Here is a 16,453-nt window from a genome sequence, read left to right on the forward strand (position 1 = left end):
AGGGCTGGGTGAGGGGAACACTGTGGGAAGCCCCCTTGTGGAAGGCTGCAGGAATCTGAGCCCAGAAAAAGGGGTTGGACCTGGTAGGATGTTCCTTGACCAGAGGTAGGACTCACAGGCAGGGAGGCCTGACTGAGTGGAGAGATCTGTCATGGGAGATGGAACGGGAGAGAAGTTGGAGAGAATAGGGTTTTGGAATTCTCAGGCAGAAGGCCTGAAAAATGGAGCTTTGGAACAGAGATCAAAGCGATTATGACTTAGTGGTTAATGACTCTGAGGTTTGTGACCTTTTGAATGGAATTGAAGAGCTGCTGCATTACAATGTTTTACTTTGGAGATTTGAGAAGAACTGTTTTTACTAAGAGGGATCTGTGGACTGTGGCTCTTTATATGAATAAGAGGTTTGAATGTGCTGCTTAGAGAGAGTATTTCTTTGCATGAATGGATTCCAATGGGAAACTGAGGCAGGCACACCTGTCATTCCATGGCCTGCCACAGGAGGCAGGCCAGGGACACCCTGTGACAATGTGTTTGGGTTTGTCATGATCATATGGAGGTGTTTCTGCTTACTGATTGAGTGTCTGGATCTCTTTATAAACAGGAATAGAGAAAGGTTTCAAAGAATGGCAACATGGACATTTTAAGTGTGAACCTTCACATAAACACATTCATGGGGCTTCTGCATGTACAAATGTTTGCAGAAAATAAATATTATCACAAATATTGTTGGAGTAAAGTGGCAGTTTGCATTTAAACTAATTCATTTCTTTGCAGTATTCACCCAGCTGTATATAGTTGTGTCCAACTGTTGAAGGCCCTGTTTCCACAGCCTTCCCAAATCCCCAGTAACAGCACTATAAATGTCACAATACATGGAGTTAATGAGGGAGTTCCAGCCTTGACTCTCTCCACGTCTTTGCTCAGTGGTTTTAAATAGGCCCCTTAAATTTATCTGAACATCGCTTTTTTGTGGTTTAATGTGGCTTAATTAACTAATGTCTTAAGTGAAGATTCAAATACCCATTTAGATTAAATGAGCCAGTTGAGGATTTTACAGGAGTTGAGTCTCTCTGAAAGCACATTACATTTTTTCTTCCACCAAGGACTAAAAGGAAAAGCTTAGAGGCCATGAAAGAAAAAGAAAAAAAAAAAATACAAGCCAGAACATGAAAGGATAACTTTTCCTTCAAAAGTTTTCAATAGAAACTTTAAATAAGAGCCAGGAAATAGATCATTTTATTCCTGTTTTCCATAATATTCTTTCTAGCCTTTCTGGAGCTTCACTCTTGAATGCCCAACTGACAACACCTTATTCCTGATTTTCAAGAAGTGCTGAGTACCCTGAGCTCTTGCAGCATAAAATAGGGTTACACTAGTGAAATTTGATGAGGTTCAACAAGGACAAGTGCAGAGTCCTGCACTTAGGATGGAAGAATCTCATGCACTGCTACAGACTGGGGACCGACTGACTAGGCAGTAGTTCTGCAGAAAAGGACCTGCGGGTTACAGTGGTCAAGAAGCTGGATATGAGTCAACAGTGTGCCCTTGTTACCAAGAAGGTTAACGGCACATTGGGATGCATTAGTAGGAGCATTGCCAGCAGATCGAGGGAAGTGATTATTCCCCCTCTATTAGGCATTGGTGAGGCCACATTTGGAGTACTGTGTCCAGTTTTGGGCCCCCCACTACAGGAAGGATGTGGACAAATTGGAGAGAGTCCAGTGGAGGGCAACAAAAATGATTAGGGGGCTGGAGCATATGACTTATGAAGAGAGGATGTGGGAACTAGCTATGTTTAGTCTGCAGAAAAGAAGAGTGATGGGGGATTTGATAGCGGTCTTCACCTACCTGAAGAGAGGTTACAGGGTGTTCTCAGTGGTGGCAGATGGTAGAACAAGGAGCAATGGTCTCAAGTTACAGTGAGGGAGGTCTAGGTTGGATATTAGGAAAAGTTTTTTCACTAGGAGGGTGGTGGAGCACTGGAATGGGTTACCTAGGGAGGTGATGGAATCTCCATCCTTAAAGGTTTTTAAGGATTTTATGGTTTTTAAGGCCCAACAAAGTCGTGGCTGGGATGGTTTAGTTGGGTTTGGTCATGCTTTAAGCAGAGGGTTGGACTAGATGACCTCCTGAAGTCTCTTTCAACCCTAATATTCTATGATTCTATGGTGTAAAACTGATGTGAAGTCAGCATTAGGAACCTTTGAATAAACAAGTTAGCAATAGGTGTGATATTTTAATGGACTGCTTTATGGACTACGTTCTGGCTCTTCTTACTTGAGTTGTGGTGAGATGTGGTTCTGTAGTGACCCATGGAGGTTTCCTGAGCCTTATGACTTGACTATGCAAAGCAGACGTAGGCAGACTAGATCAGGAGGAGTCTAACTGCAACATACTCATCTGGTTAAAAGAGAAACAGTGTCTGCTACCTCTTGAAGGCATCATAAATTATGCAGGGGCATTGCCTGACCCCCAAACTGCCTGTACTTACTCTTTTGAGGCAAAGGAATCTTTTTCTTTTTGTCTTCACCCTGCCACGAGCACTGATTGGACATGGTGTATATGCCCAACCTGTTACTTTGACTGGAGGTAAGAAAGGCGCTTTTAGCTTGCTTAAAAAATATTAAGTTAGTGGAATTAAGACTTAAATGTTTAGTTGCTCTAAAATGATGTCTTGATAGAGAAGAATTGAGATCCTGAAAATATTTTCTTTTAACAAAAAAAAACAAAACAAAAAAAAGGGAAAAAACTTATAGATCTTTAATATAAAATATGTCCAATTCATATACACATTTTAATGAGTGATTTGCTCAGTATTATTGTATGTAGCTGTTTACATGCAGCTATTTTGCTCTTTGCTGAATATTATATACAAAATAAAATATCCTTGCTTTATTAGTTATTGACTATACTACTCTTAGTTTACCTAAATATATATTGGGCTCTTCTCTTGATTTTTATGACCTATTCCAGTTAAACAGTACCAAAGCAGCAACAGAGGAAAAAAAATCTTGTGGTTTGTGTAGGTAGCATTTTCCCACTCTGTTCTTCTGGGCTAGCTTACAAGACAAAAATGTTCTTTCCTTATTTGTTTGAACAGCCAACTGTAGCAGCACCAATGTCTGTAACTGGATTTCATTATGGAAATTCAACTAAAAATGGCCACAGGCACAAAAATCCATTAAAATGTTTTCTATTGCTTTACATATTCTTCTGTGATAAAAATAGCCCTATATTTGAATTTAAGAAGCTTTAGCCTAAAGGGTAGCAGATGGATATTAAGAAGATTATAATAAAGAACGGTATTATCAAAAAATAAAATGGCAATTGGGGGAGGACCACTCTTTTATATTTAGGGGTACCAGTTGCAGGGGCAACCTGCATTTCAAAAGTCTGATCTCTTTGTGGATAGTCAAACATAACTTATTGCATTGCGCCTCAGAGTACAAGAAAGCCTGACTTAAAAGCTTGGGGTTTTTTTAACAATAAATTAATATAGTTGGCATTAAATAAATTCTTAGGTTAATATTTGCTAAATGAATTATTATGAATTCAAAAGCTAAATATGCTACAATATAGAACCTGAGATGTGGTTAACATTATTTACATATATGTGCTGTATTCATAATGAGATGAATAATACATGTACCATTTTGATGCTGAAAGGGAAATGAAATCACTCAAGAGTCACAGAGTATATTGGTGGCCTAAATGAGTTTTGTGAAGTGTAGAGCACTAGCTACAGTGACCAGTTGAGAGCAACTGTTTCTCCCACATCTAACATCAATTTTGATGATCAAATAGCATGCAGTGTACTCCGTTTATCCTGGAGTATCTAACAACCCATCACCAATGCCTGGTTCCCCCTCTGACATCACCAATGCCTGGTTCCCATGGAACTTTGCCTCAAGAATGGACTCTTACCAGGTATCACATGTTGGGGGCCTTACAGGTTGGCTTTGTTGTTTGGACATAGCACACGTTGTTGGTCTTACAGTGGAGCAGAAATCTGTGACACAGAGTGTGGGTATACGGCCCAAAGTGTGACTTGATTTATTTACACATAGACACAAGTCATGAAATGAGATGATCAAATAGCATGCAGTGTACTCCGTTTATCCTGGAGTATCTGCCCAACACCAATGCCTGGTTCCCATGGAACTTTGCCTCAAGAATGGACTCTTACCAGAGTGCAAGGCAGAAACCCAACTGTCCTGCTCATCTACCTTGCTCCAGAAACTGCCTCTACACAAAACCTTGCATGACTCCAAATGAATATGCCAGCATGCCTTTCCATCAGTCAAAAAGTGCTCATGCTAAAAAAAACCCCACTGGAATAATATGTGTAAAAGCATCACATGATGATGGTTGCCATAACAGGACTTTATTAATTTTTTCTGTGATTAGCAATTGTTTCACACCTAGAGGAAACAAATTTAAAAGTTCTGAATAGATTATAAATATTGGACCCAGGCACTCTGCATCACCAGATAAACCATTAATTTAACATCTGGCCCAGTGTAATAATGGAACAAATATCAAGGGGAAAATCACTAAGCATGTAAGCCAAATTCATTTTCCTCCTAAGATCGCTAGGAGTGTAGGATCCCTCTATAGTGGAATGGTTGTGTTCTTCTGCACAAAGGAGGATGTACATGGACTGTATACCCATCTTCACTGCAAAACCCTGTTATTCATATGCTTCCTGCATGCATGAAATAGATGAGGCATGGGATGGATTGAAAGATCTGTTTTGTTAACTATTCTGTCCCTCGTCTCCATCATGGGGCAGGAAAGGATTATAAAATAGAGGAACTGGAAATATGGGTGTTGGAGGCCAAGCCAGATGATATAGGAATTACCAAAACATGGTGGAATAGCACTCATTACTGGAACACAGGTATTCAAGAGTATGTGCTGTTCAGGGGAGAGAGGAATAAAGGGCAAGGTGGTAGGATAATATACATCAGTGAAGAGATGAACTGTAAAGAAATAAGTGATTGATTATATGGACAAACAGAATGTTTGGGTCAAAATCACATTGGGGAAAGGTTGTAAAAGAGGTTCTTTTGGGATAGTGTTAGCTGTCGTAGAATCATAGAGTTAGGCCTGGTCTACACTGCCTGCAAAATTTGGCGGCAGTCGACTGGAGTTACACAAGCTACGTGGAGTAGCTTGCGTAACTCCCGTCGACTTCATCACTTCCCTTTAGTGCGCCGTCTCCACTGCGCTGTGCCAATGGGAAGTGCATACCCATCGACACAGTGCTACACATTTTGGGGAGGTGGTTTCATTAAACCGAATACTGGATCGATTGAGTGGGTCTTCACTTCCACTCAATTGATCTGGATAAAATTGATCTGACGGTGGCGAATTCGCTGCTGTCAGTGTAGAAATAACCCTTGTGACCCCTTCTAAGGGTATCTAGTCTAATCCCCTGCCAAAATGCAAGATGTGTTGTGTCTAAACCATCCAAGATAGATGGCTATGCAATCTCCTTTTGAAAACCTCCAGTGAAGGAGCTTTCACAACCTCTCTAGGCAGTGTGTTCCATTGTCCTTACAGATAAGGAGTTTTTCCTGAGATTTAATATAAATCTGCTATGCTATAGTTTGAACCCACTGCCTCTCGTCCTGCCTTATGTGCCAAGAAAAAAAACTTTTCTCCATCTTTTTTTTTTTATGGCAGCCTTTCAAGAATTTGAAGACTGTTATCATGTCCCCCCTTAATCTCCTTTTTTCCAAACTAAACATAGCCAGTTCCTTCAGCCGTTGCTCATATGGCTTTCATTGCATCCCTTTGATCATCTTTGTCTCTGGATCCTTTCCAGTTTCTCTACATCCTTTCTATACATTGGTGACCAAAATTGGACACAGCTGAGGCCTAACTAGGGCTGAGTAGAGTGGTACTATCGCCTCTCGTGATGGGATTTGCTTTTCATGGATTTGCTTTTTTTCCCCAACAGCATCACATTGCTGACTTCTGTTGAGGCTTTGATCCACCACAACTCCCAGATGCTTCTTAACAGTGCTGCTGCCAAGCCAGTTATCCGCCATTCTTTGTTTGTGCATTTGATTTTTCTTTCCTAAGTAGCACCTTACGTTTGTCATTGTTGAATTTCATTTTATTGTCTATGACCCAGTACTCCAATTTATCAAGATCTCTTTGAATTTGAGCTCTATCCACCAAAGTGTTTGCAACCTAGTCCAGCTTTGTGTCATCTGCAAATTTGGTCAGTAGGCTCTCTATTCCTACATCCAGGTCATTAATCAGGATGTTAAACAACATTGAACCCAGAACAGATCCATGTGGAACCCCACTTGAGATCTCCTTCCTATCTGACATCCTTCCATTAATAGGTATTGTTTGTTTGCGGTTGTTTTAACAGGTTATGTATCACCTTATTGGCAGTTCCACCAAGCCTGCATTTCTCCATCTTATTTATCAGAATGTTACGTGGGATTGTGTCAAAAGCCTTGCTGAAGTCCAGGTATATTATATCCACCACATTTCCGCCATCCACCAAACCAATTATCCTATCAAAGAAGGAAATCAATCTTGTTTGGCATGATTTGTTCTTAGTAAATCCATTCTGGCTGCTAGTGATTCCCTTCATTCTCCAGGCCTTTGTAAATTTAATGTTTTATACACTGCTCTAGTAGCTTCTTAAGTATTGAAGTCAGGCTGACTGGCCTATGGTTCCGTGGCTACTCTTTTCCCCCCCCCCCTCCCTTTTTCTGCTATAGACTCCCCTCCCCTCTCCTAGTGCCAGACTCAGATATTGATAGAGATTTCTTTAGTATTATTAGTGAGAGAGCAATACTTTTGGGAATTGTCATAATGGGAGACTTTAACCTCACTGATATATATTGGTAAATAAATGCTCATAATACTGGTAGGGCCCAGTTATTCCTGGATGTGATAAATGACACTTTTTCTTCATCAAATTGTCACTGAACCAACAAGAGGTGGAGCAATTTTAAATTTAGTTTTGATAAGTAGTGAGTTCATCACAGAAGAGCTGGTCATAGAAAATAACCTTGGATTGAGTGATCATGAGTTGATTCAGTTTAAATTAAATGGAAGGAAAATCAAACTGAGGTTGTTGACTGTGATTTTTTTATTTCAAATGGGCAGACTTTGAGAAATTAAGGAAATTAGTTGATGTCAACTAGACTGAAGAGCTCAAGTAATTAAACATGGAGGAGGCTTGGAATTTCTTCAAATCAACAATACAAACACTGTCAGATATTCACATCCCAAACAAGGAGAAAAAACTTGTAGGGAAAGGATTCAGACCCAGCTGGATGAATAACCACCTCAAAAAGTTTATTAGGCATAAGGAGGGAAAGAAAAAAGGGGTTGATAACAAAGAAAGCTACATTGTGGAGGTTAGAAAATGTAGAATAAAGTGAGAATTGCTAAAAGTCAAACTGAATTAGTTCTTGCCAAGGAAATTAAAATAGAAAGAGGTTTATAAGTTATATAAATAAAAGAATAAGGAAGGATGACGTTGGGCATCTCTGTGGTCTGAATGGAAAGGAGGGTAAAGATGATTTAGGTATGGCCAAAAAACTAAATTAATACCTTGCCTTTGTTTTCAGTAAGGAAGATAATATGGAACATGTGCATGAAGGCAGTATGGCTGATGGAAATGAGTGTCTATAAATGGAAATTAAGTTTTCCTTCTACCTCTGATGTGGTAAAGAACTTAATGTGCTCAAATCATGGGCACTGGAGATTTTCCATCCCAGAATACTGAAAGAACTGGCAAATGAGATTCCTAGTCTGGTAGCAAGGATGTTTAATACATCTATCCAATTGGGGGTAGTATTGCATGTCTGGAGAAGAGCTCATGTGCTGCCTATACTTAAGTAAAGGAAAAAGTGATCTGGGCAATTGCAGACTGTTAGTCTGACCTCAGGAGTATGCAAGGCATTAGAACAAACAATGAAGGAAAGAATAATTAAATTTATGTAGGTAAATAGTAAAAGGGATGCAATGCAACATGGCTTTCCCAAAGGTAGTTCATGCTAGACTAACCTGACTTCCTTCTTTGAAAAAATACCTGATCTTTTTTAGATAAGGGAAATGCAGTAGACCTAATATACTTGGACTTCAGTACAGCCTTTGACAATGTGCCATGTGGGAAATTGTTAGTTAAATTAGGGAAGATGGGGTCAATACAAGAATTCTAAGGTGGATAAGGAATTGGATAAAGAGGAGAAGGCAGTGGATTGTGCTGAAAGTTGAATGATCAGACTGGAGGGAGGTTATGAGTAGAGTTTCTCAGTTAATGGTCTTGGGAAAAACCTTAGTCCATATTTTTATTAATAACTTTGGTGCAAAAAGTAGGCAAGTGCTAATTAAATTTGCTGATGATACAAAGTTGGGAGGAGGATCGGAATATTATACAGCAAGATCTGAATGACCTTGAAGACTGGAGTGACAGAAATGGGATGAAATTCAACAAAAGTTTAATATCATTCATTTAGGGTCCCATTATAAGAATTTCTACCACAAGAAGAGGGCTTACTACTTGGACAGGACAGACTTGGGTGTGAGGGTCAATCTCAGGATGACTATGAGCCACCTCTTTGATACAACTATGAAAAAGGCAAATGTGATTCTAGAATGTATCAGGCAAGGCATTTCCTGTAGAGATAGAGAAGTATTAATACCATTGTACAAGGCAGTGATAAGACATCATTTTGGAGCACAGTACAATTCTGGTCATCCATGTTCAAGAAAGATGAATATGAACTGGGACAGGTGCAGAGAAGAGCTACTAGTATGATCAGGGGAAAGGAGGACCTATCTTACATGAGAAGACTGGAAGAGCTTCGCTTGTCTAGTCCAGAAAAATAAATCTGAGAGTGGATATGATTGCTCTCTATGAATGTGTTTTGTGGAGGAAGGATACCAGGGAGGGTGAAGAGCTGTTGAAACTAAAGGACAACGTTGATACAAGAACAATGGATATAAACTGGCCATCAGTCAGTTTAGGCTGAAAGTTTTTAACTATTAGAGGGGTGAGAGTCTTGAAAAGCCTCTCAAGAGGAGTTGCAGGGGCAAACAACTTAATTAGCTTTAAAAGAGAGAGCTGGACAAAGTATTATTGCAATTTTATGATGGGGTTACTTGTGATGGTAGGGGGCACAGCTCATCAGCTATTAGGCTCACTTAAAGCTTGTCTTATATTCTGAAAAGCTCATGCTTCAGGTTTTCCAGCCAGCCACCTGTAGGGGTCAGGAAGGGATTCCTCCCCCCCAGGATATTCTGGGAGGGTTTTTTATTTCCTTTCTATGAAGCATCAGAGATGGCCATGGCTGGAGATGGTATATTGGATGAGAGGGCCAGGTCTCTGAGATGGCATCGAGCATTCCCTCTTTCAGGTGCTTGGCTGGCTGGCTGGTTGCTGCTCACAAGCTCAAGGTCTAACTGGTCACCATATGTGGGGTTAGAAAGGAATACTCCCCCAGGTCAAATTGGTGGTGACCTTGGGTTTTTTTTCACCTTCCTCTGAAGTGTCTGGGTGCAGGTCATTTGCCAGGATTATCTAATCATTACAAATTTCCATACCATTGCAAAGGTCTCGGGAAGTGCTGCATCCTGTTTGTGGCACACAGTAGTCTATTGTTCTGTGGGCTGTAATACTTTGATCTAATGATCTCACCACAACTTAAGTGGGAGTGGGAACATTGTCTGCCTTGCCAGGTGGAGGGGTATATCTCTTTAAGAGGTAGAGAAACACGGATGCTGGTGCAGCTGCAGAGCAGGTCAGTGTGGGGACGATGACTGATCCTCCACAGATGACCTGACTGGAAGGGAGGGGAGAATATAAGCCAGCTGGGAAAAGCCTGGGCCAAGCAGAGTGGCACCAATCGTCCCATCCTTGGAAGTGACAAAATGCCAGGTTCACTCAGGTTCCACAGTGGGCACTGTCACTCACTCCTTTCTCGGGGGGCTGGGAAGGAATTTTTCCGTCACTGCCAGATTGGCCAAGGCAAAGATTAGTTTTTTGCTTTACTCATAGGGGGCTCAGGGAGGTTGTAGTTTGGGTGAGCATGGAATGGGAGTTAGGCTAGGGTGTCACAATTCATTATGTAAGTGTACGGCGGATGTTCGGTGCAGGTACTCAATAGGAAAAGGGATTGAGTGATCAGATAAATAGATTGGTAAAGGACTTAAAGGAAGTGTTTCATCTTTGAAGTTCCCTGATTGGCATTGCAGGGAGCCAACCCTTTTCTCCTTTATAACCCACCTTAACCCTCACTTGAGGGTGGAGGATGATAAGGTTCCAGCAGTGGTAACTGGGGACCAGGCTGGAAAAGGGCGAGAGCTGACAGATGTCCCTCCCCCCCAGGTAGATATTGAAATGATCTTGGATTTCCCTGCACTGTACACTTTTTATCTGTCAGGTTCTCCCAGACAATTAATTATAAAGTTGCAGCCTAATTAAACCACATCCTGTCCTTTTGGTATAGGCAGACAATTTCGATTGTTGGATTTAGGGTATGGGTGCTGGGTGGTATTGGCGGTCTGTGATATATAGGAGATCAGACTAGTTGATCTAGTGGTTCTTTCTGGCCTTAAACTGTATATAAGGGGCATGGAGGCTACTTCATCTACTGGAGCTCTCTGGGTCAGCAATAGAGTGACTCGGCAGCTCATGGAGGAAATGGATTTCTCTCCCTTGATGGAACTGCATTAGCTTCACTGGACTTTACATCAGTGTAACAGAGATCAGACTCTGGCCCCATTGGCCATGTGGTTTACCCTTGTAACATTTCAATGATTGCTTTCCTCCTCTCTTTCCTGACAGTGCTTGGTTGAAGAACTTCAAAATACAGCTCACTGTAAATATGGATTTGCTGTATGTTGAAATATTTCCCTCAGTGTTTGATTTTAGAGTTATTTCAAGTGAAGGAAGGGGTGGGGGGAGAGGAAAGAAAGGAAACCGCAAGTCTTAATAACTAAGAAGGGTTAAACAAAAAGATGATTGCTGCAGCACCTAAATGTTTTTGACATCCCTTTAATGTGGAACCTTTTTCATCTGAGTTATACCTTCAGAAGTCAGATCTCACTAGACTTACTTTGAGTTTTGTGCTTCCATTTCTGTCCTAATTACCTTCTTTGGAGTGCGATGGCTCTTGTGTCTTAGATGAGGGGAATGTGTGTGTGTGTGTGTGTGTATATATATATATAATATGTCGTTTGTTCCTGGCATTCTCCATATGCTACTGTTTAATATTTAATCAGCCCCACCTCATCAGAAACACTGTTGGCCTCATTAGATAATTAATGGCTGCCTCTGTCTCATTTGCTTCAGTTGGTACATCTGCAGCCAGTAATTAGAGCAGGAGTTTATTAGTTGCACTGGCTTAGTTTATTTGTGAAGCAATCTTTCCTTTGATTGAAGCTGCTGTGATTGGCATATGTGGACAGCCTGTCTCCATTTTCAGTAGGGCTCTTTTGTTTACATTTTTGCTACAGTTTTGCAACACTGCACATCCTGGCAGTTCTAGGAACAGTTGGTGGTGAAGATTTACCTTTTATAATTTAGAGGATAATTGGGTAATTCAGTTCAGTAAAGCTCCTGCAAAGCAATTCTCCAAGTTCGGGGGTGGGGAGGTATCTGGTAGACAATTTGTTCATTTATAGCATTTAAAAAATTTTAACAAAAAAACCCAAACAACCCTCCAAGCCTATGGAGGATGTCAGTGTGAAAGAGCTATAAAGCAGAGCATGTTGGGCAGGCTCTGATTTGCATGGGTTTTTTTTTTCTTCTCACTCTCAGTATATTGGCTAGAACACTGAGCTTAAGTATTGGTCTGTGATTACACACAGATATCAGTAATGTATCTTCCCTAACAAATTCTAATGTTAAACCTCTTTCCCTGTTCTGTTTCCTCATTTGTAAATGCTTAACAATGCAGCATGATATTTTCTTCTGACTTCGTGAATTTATGATATCTCTTTTTGAGTAATCTAAAAGAGAGCCTGAGTTTTAGTGAGGGCATTAAAAATATGGGATAAACTGTGCCTGCCATGGGGACGCAGGGCAGATCCCCATTATTCCAGGGATTCTGTATGAGAGCTCTCTGCTCTTCAGGGGAATCCTCTTCAAGTGTAGCAGTTGATTTGCTGATTGACTTGCCACTTGGGTGGGCCATAGTTCTGCCTTGTCCCCAGAGAGGAGCAGTGTGGTGTCTTGTTCCCCTTATGAAGCATTGGGAGACAACAGTCTTCACACCCCTACTGCTGTGCAGGGGCTTCAAAGAGCGAGAGAGATTTTTTTTGAGCTGCCCTCCCTGCCCTTTCCCCCTTATTTTGCATGCCTGGTGGGACAAATGTTCCACTGCGCTCATTTGCCCCTCCCTTACCTTGCTGTGTTGAGCTGAGCTCCGCTGCAGTTGAAAATATAGCCCACTGTTTTTAGTGTAGAAGCCAGGATTCTCACAAAGCACAGCTCTGCTGAAATGCTACCAGAAAGTTTGGTTGCACAACCAGAAGGGAGCCAGTTACAGTAGTTGGCCTATTGCTCCAATCCACTGCTGCTCTATCTGAAACATTAAAAACTCTTCCCTTCTACCAGATAATGCTCACTCATGCTGCTGTTTCTCCATAGACTCATAGACTTTAAAGCCAGAAAAGACCATCATGATCATCTAGTCTGTTCTGCACATCACAGGGCTCAACATCTCACCACCCAATCCTGTACTAGGCCCATAAACTATGGCTGAATTACTAAAGTCCTCAAATCTTTATTTAAAGTCTTCAAGTTACAGAAAATGCACCATTTACTCTCTAGTTCAAGCCAGCAAGTGACCCATGCTGCAGAGGAAGGTGAAATCCCCCAGGGTCTCTGCCATCTGACCTGGGGTAAATTCCTTCCTGACCCAAAATATGGCAGCCAGCTAGACCTTGAGCATGTTGGCAAGACCACTAGCCAGATATCTGGGAGAAAATTCTCTGTAGTAACTCAGAGCCCTCTCTTTGTTTAGCAAATATCTAGCGGTAGCAGATGAACTATCTGTCATTGTGGGCAACCTCATCATACTGTCCCCTTCATAAACTTATCAAGCTCAGCCTTGAAAGAAGTTAACTTTTTGGCTCCCACTACTTCCCTTGGAAGATTGTTCCAGATCTTCCCTCCTCTGATGGTTAGAAACCTTCATCTAATTTCAAGCCTAAACTTAATTGATGGCCAGTTTATATTCATTTGTTCTTGTGCCATCATTGGCCCTTAATTTATATAATTCCTCTCCCTCCCTGGTGTTCATCCCTCTGATGTATTTATAGAGAGCGATCATATCTCCCCTCAGTCTTCATTTTGTTACTCTAAACAAACCAAGCTCCTTAAGCCTCCTCTTGTAAAATAGGTTCTCCATTTCTCTCATAATCCTAGTAGGCCTTCTCTGCATCTGTATGAATTTGAATTAATCTTTCTTAAACATGGGAAACTAGAATTGCACACAGTATGCCAGATGACATCTCACCAGTGCTGTGTACAATTGGAATAAAACTTCCTTGTCCCTACTGGAAATACCTCACCTGATATATCCTAGGATTGCTTTAGCTTTTTTCATGGCCACATCACATTCATGACTCATAGTCATTCTGTGGTCAACCAATACACCCAGGTCTTTTATCTTCCTCTGTCGCTTCCAACTGGTAAATCCCCAGCTTTTAGCAAAAATTATTTTTGTTAGTCCCTAAGTGTACTTTGTACTATTAAATTTCATTCCATTACTATTACTCCAGTTTTTTAGAGTGTCCAAATCTTCTTATATGATATTCCTGTCCTTCTTTCTACTGGCATTACCTCCCAACTTTGTGTCATTCACAAATTTTATTAGCACACTCCCAATTTTTTGTGCCAAGGTCATTAATGAAGGTGAATAAGATTGGTCCCAAGACTGGCCCTTGAGGAACTCCACTAGTAACCTCCCTCCAGCCTGACAGTTCACCTTTCATCATGACCCATAGTTTTCTTCCCTTGAACCAAATCCTTATCCACCTTTCAATTCTCATAGTAATCCCCATCTTCTCCAATTTAACTAGTAATTTCCTAAGTGGAACGATATCATATGCTTTACTGAAATCCAAGTGAATTACATGTACTGCATTTCCTTTGTCTAGAAAATTGGTTATCTTCTCAAACAAAGAGATCAGGTTGGTCTGGTACAATCTACCTTTTGTAAAACAACATTATATTTTATCTCAATTACTGTTTGCTTCTGTGTCCTTAACTACTCTCTCTTTCAAAATTTGCTCTAAAATCTTGCATACAATTGAGGTCAAACTAAAGGCCTGTAGTTTCCTGGAACACTTTTTTTTCCCCATTTTCTTAAGTATAGGTACTATATTTGCAATCCTCCAGTTACAAGGTATGATCCCCAAATTCACTGATTCATTACAAATCCTTGCTATTGGGCATGCAATTTCACTACAATTTAGTCTACAATGGCAGATTCAGTTTCTTTTGTCAGTTCTAACGTGATGAAAAGTCTTGTGCTGTGTATGTAATTGATTGTACCCATAAATAACTCACGAACACTATTTGGTTTCTGTTGTGCAGGGTGTCACTTCAGCTTTCTGTTTGTGCTTTCCACTTCAATTTCCCTGCACTGAGAAGCATTTTGTAGCAGCTAGGTATAGTTGGCCCGCCTCTGGAAATGGGGAAACAGGAAGAGACAGCCTTCAGCATTTTAGGAAAAGATCTAAAGTTTCTAAAGATCCATGACTGTTCTTTGTGGGACTACAGTTTTATTTCAATTCTGCACTAGAAATGTGAATGAGGCTCTGTATTTAACACATATTTTTCCATGTCAAACTTCTCTTTCATTATGGTGTCTTTGGACAGCAAAGAGGCCAGACATTCTAGTAAGGTTTCTTTTCCTTTCAAACTTAGTCTTCCTTTCTTATCATTTGAGGAACGAACACTAGATAGGAAGCAACATCTGGGCTCACCTGGCCAAATCTCTGTTGACATTCTGAGTAGATGGGTGTGGCAACAGAACTAATTAAAATATGTCTTTGACTGGAGAAGAAAGCATATACTTTTCCTGGCTTGTATTCCTTTGTATTCCCCTATCATGTACTTGCGCTTGATTTTTGTACCATATTTGCTAAAATGTCCATGATGTGTCATTTTCTGGATCTTTCCAATCTCTTTTCAATGCTGCTGTTTTTAACCACCATACAGCATGGTAGATGTGAGTCAGTGGAGATCTTTAGGGATGTAGGCTGGGATACTGAAAGGAATCTAATGGAGTTAGCTGCTCAAATCCCTTTGACTTTCATGGGAGTTGGGCACCCTAACTCTTTAATGGGTCCATTGACAATCCCAGCTCTAGTGTTTTAGTCCCCGATGCCACGTTTGTTTATGGCTCATCATATGATTACTTTTACTGGCCTAAAGAGCTACCAGTGTTATGCAATTGTTGCTAATCTGTTAATAATGTTGCAACTTTCTTATCTTTGCATGATGGTGCAATGGAGACTATTAGAACTGATATACAGATTCCTCTAATGGTCAAAAGTCTTTTCCCATACTGCCTTGTGCTTTGTGCAGTCATTCACATCTATGAAAAGTGATTATAAGTTGCCATCATTCCAATTTTGCACTGCTTTTTACCCATGTTGCACAAATGTAAGTGATTACAGAAGTTGCATGCCACAGGGGAATCATTCCTAAAATTGCCTTAACAAAACAGGTTTTCTGAGTAGACTGTGTTCTATTACTGTATTATTTACTTGGTTAATATCAATATTGAAAATCCATGAATTGTAGACTTCATTGAGCTGAAACATAAGAGACTCTGGTGACATGAGCAAAGGAAACTAGAACACACACTACCTTGAATATACTAATTATTGAAGGGTATAGTAAATCTATATACATACAAAAGTTTCTCCTATTCTTAAAACTTCCTAATGTGAATTTTATACATGCAGATCTACCCTTTTCAGTATCCTCAGATTCACCCTTCCCTCTAAGGAACACAAATATGTTAGTTCCAAATAAAGGCTCTTTCATCTCTTTTTTTTTTTTTATTTCTCCTTTGTTTCTTCACAATGACAGTGAGAGGAACTCAATTAAAGTCTCTTGACAGAAGTTGTTATAGGTGAAGGGCTTGATTCGCCACTCAATTATACCAGTTTTGTTTGGGTTTTTTTTTTGCTAGCGTAGCTACATTGACTTCATTGGAGTTACGTGGTGAAAAACTGGTATAACAGAATGGAGGATCAATCTTGAAGTTTCTCCAGATAGGCCATTTTAACATGCTACTACTTTTGTTTCCTCAACTGAATTGAAAGCAATGTAATTGATTTTTCTAAGCATGTCACTTAGCAAAAGGTCCCTAAACTGAAGGTGACCATGTTTTCAAAATTAACAACCAGGACACTTTGATGGCAGCAATTTTAGGGTCACAAAATGTTGATA

This window comes from Emydura macquarii, unplaced genomic scaffold, assembly GCF_026122565.2.
Source record: "Emydura macquarii macquarii isolate MOO-44397 ecotype Brisbane River unplaced genomic scaffold, CSIRO-AGI_Emac_v2 contig_1348, whole genome shotgun sequence".
In the NCBI taxonomy this organism is placed as follows: Eukaryota; Metazoa; Chordata; order Testudines; family Chelidae; genus Emydura; species Emydura macquarii.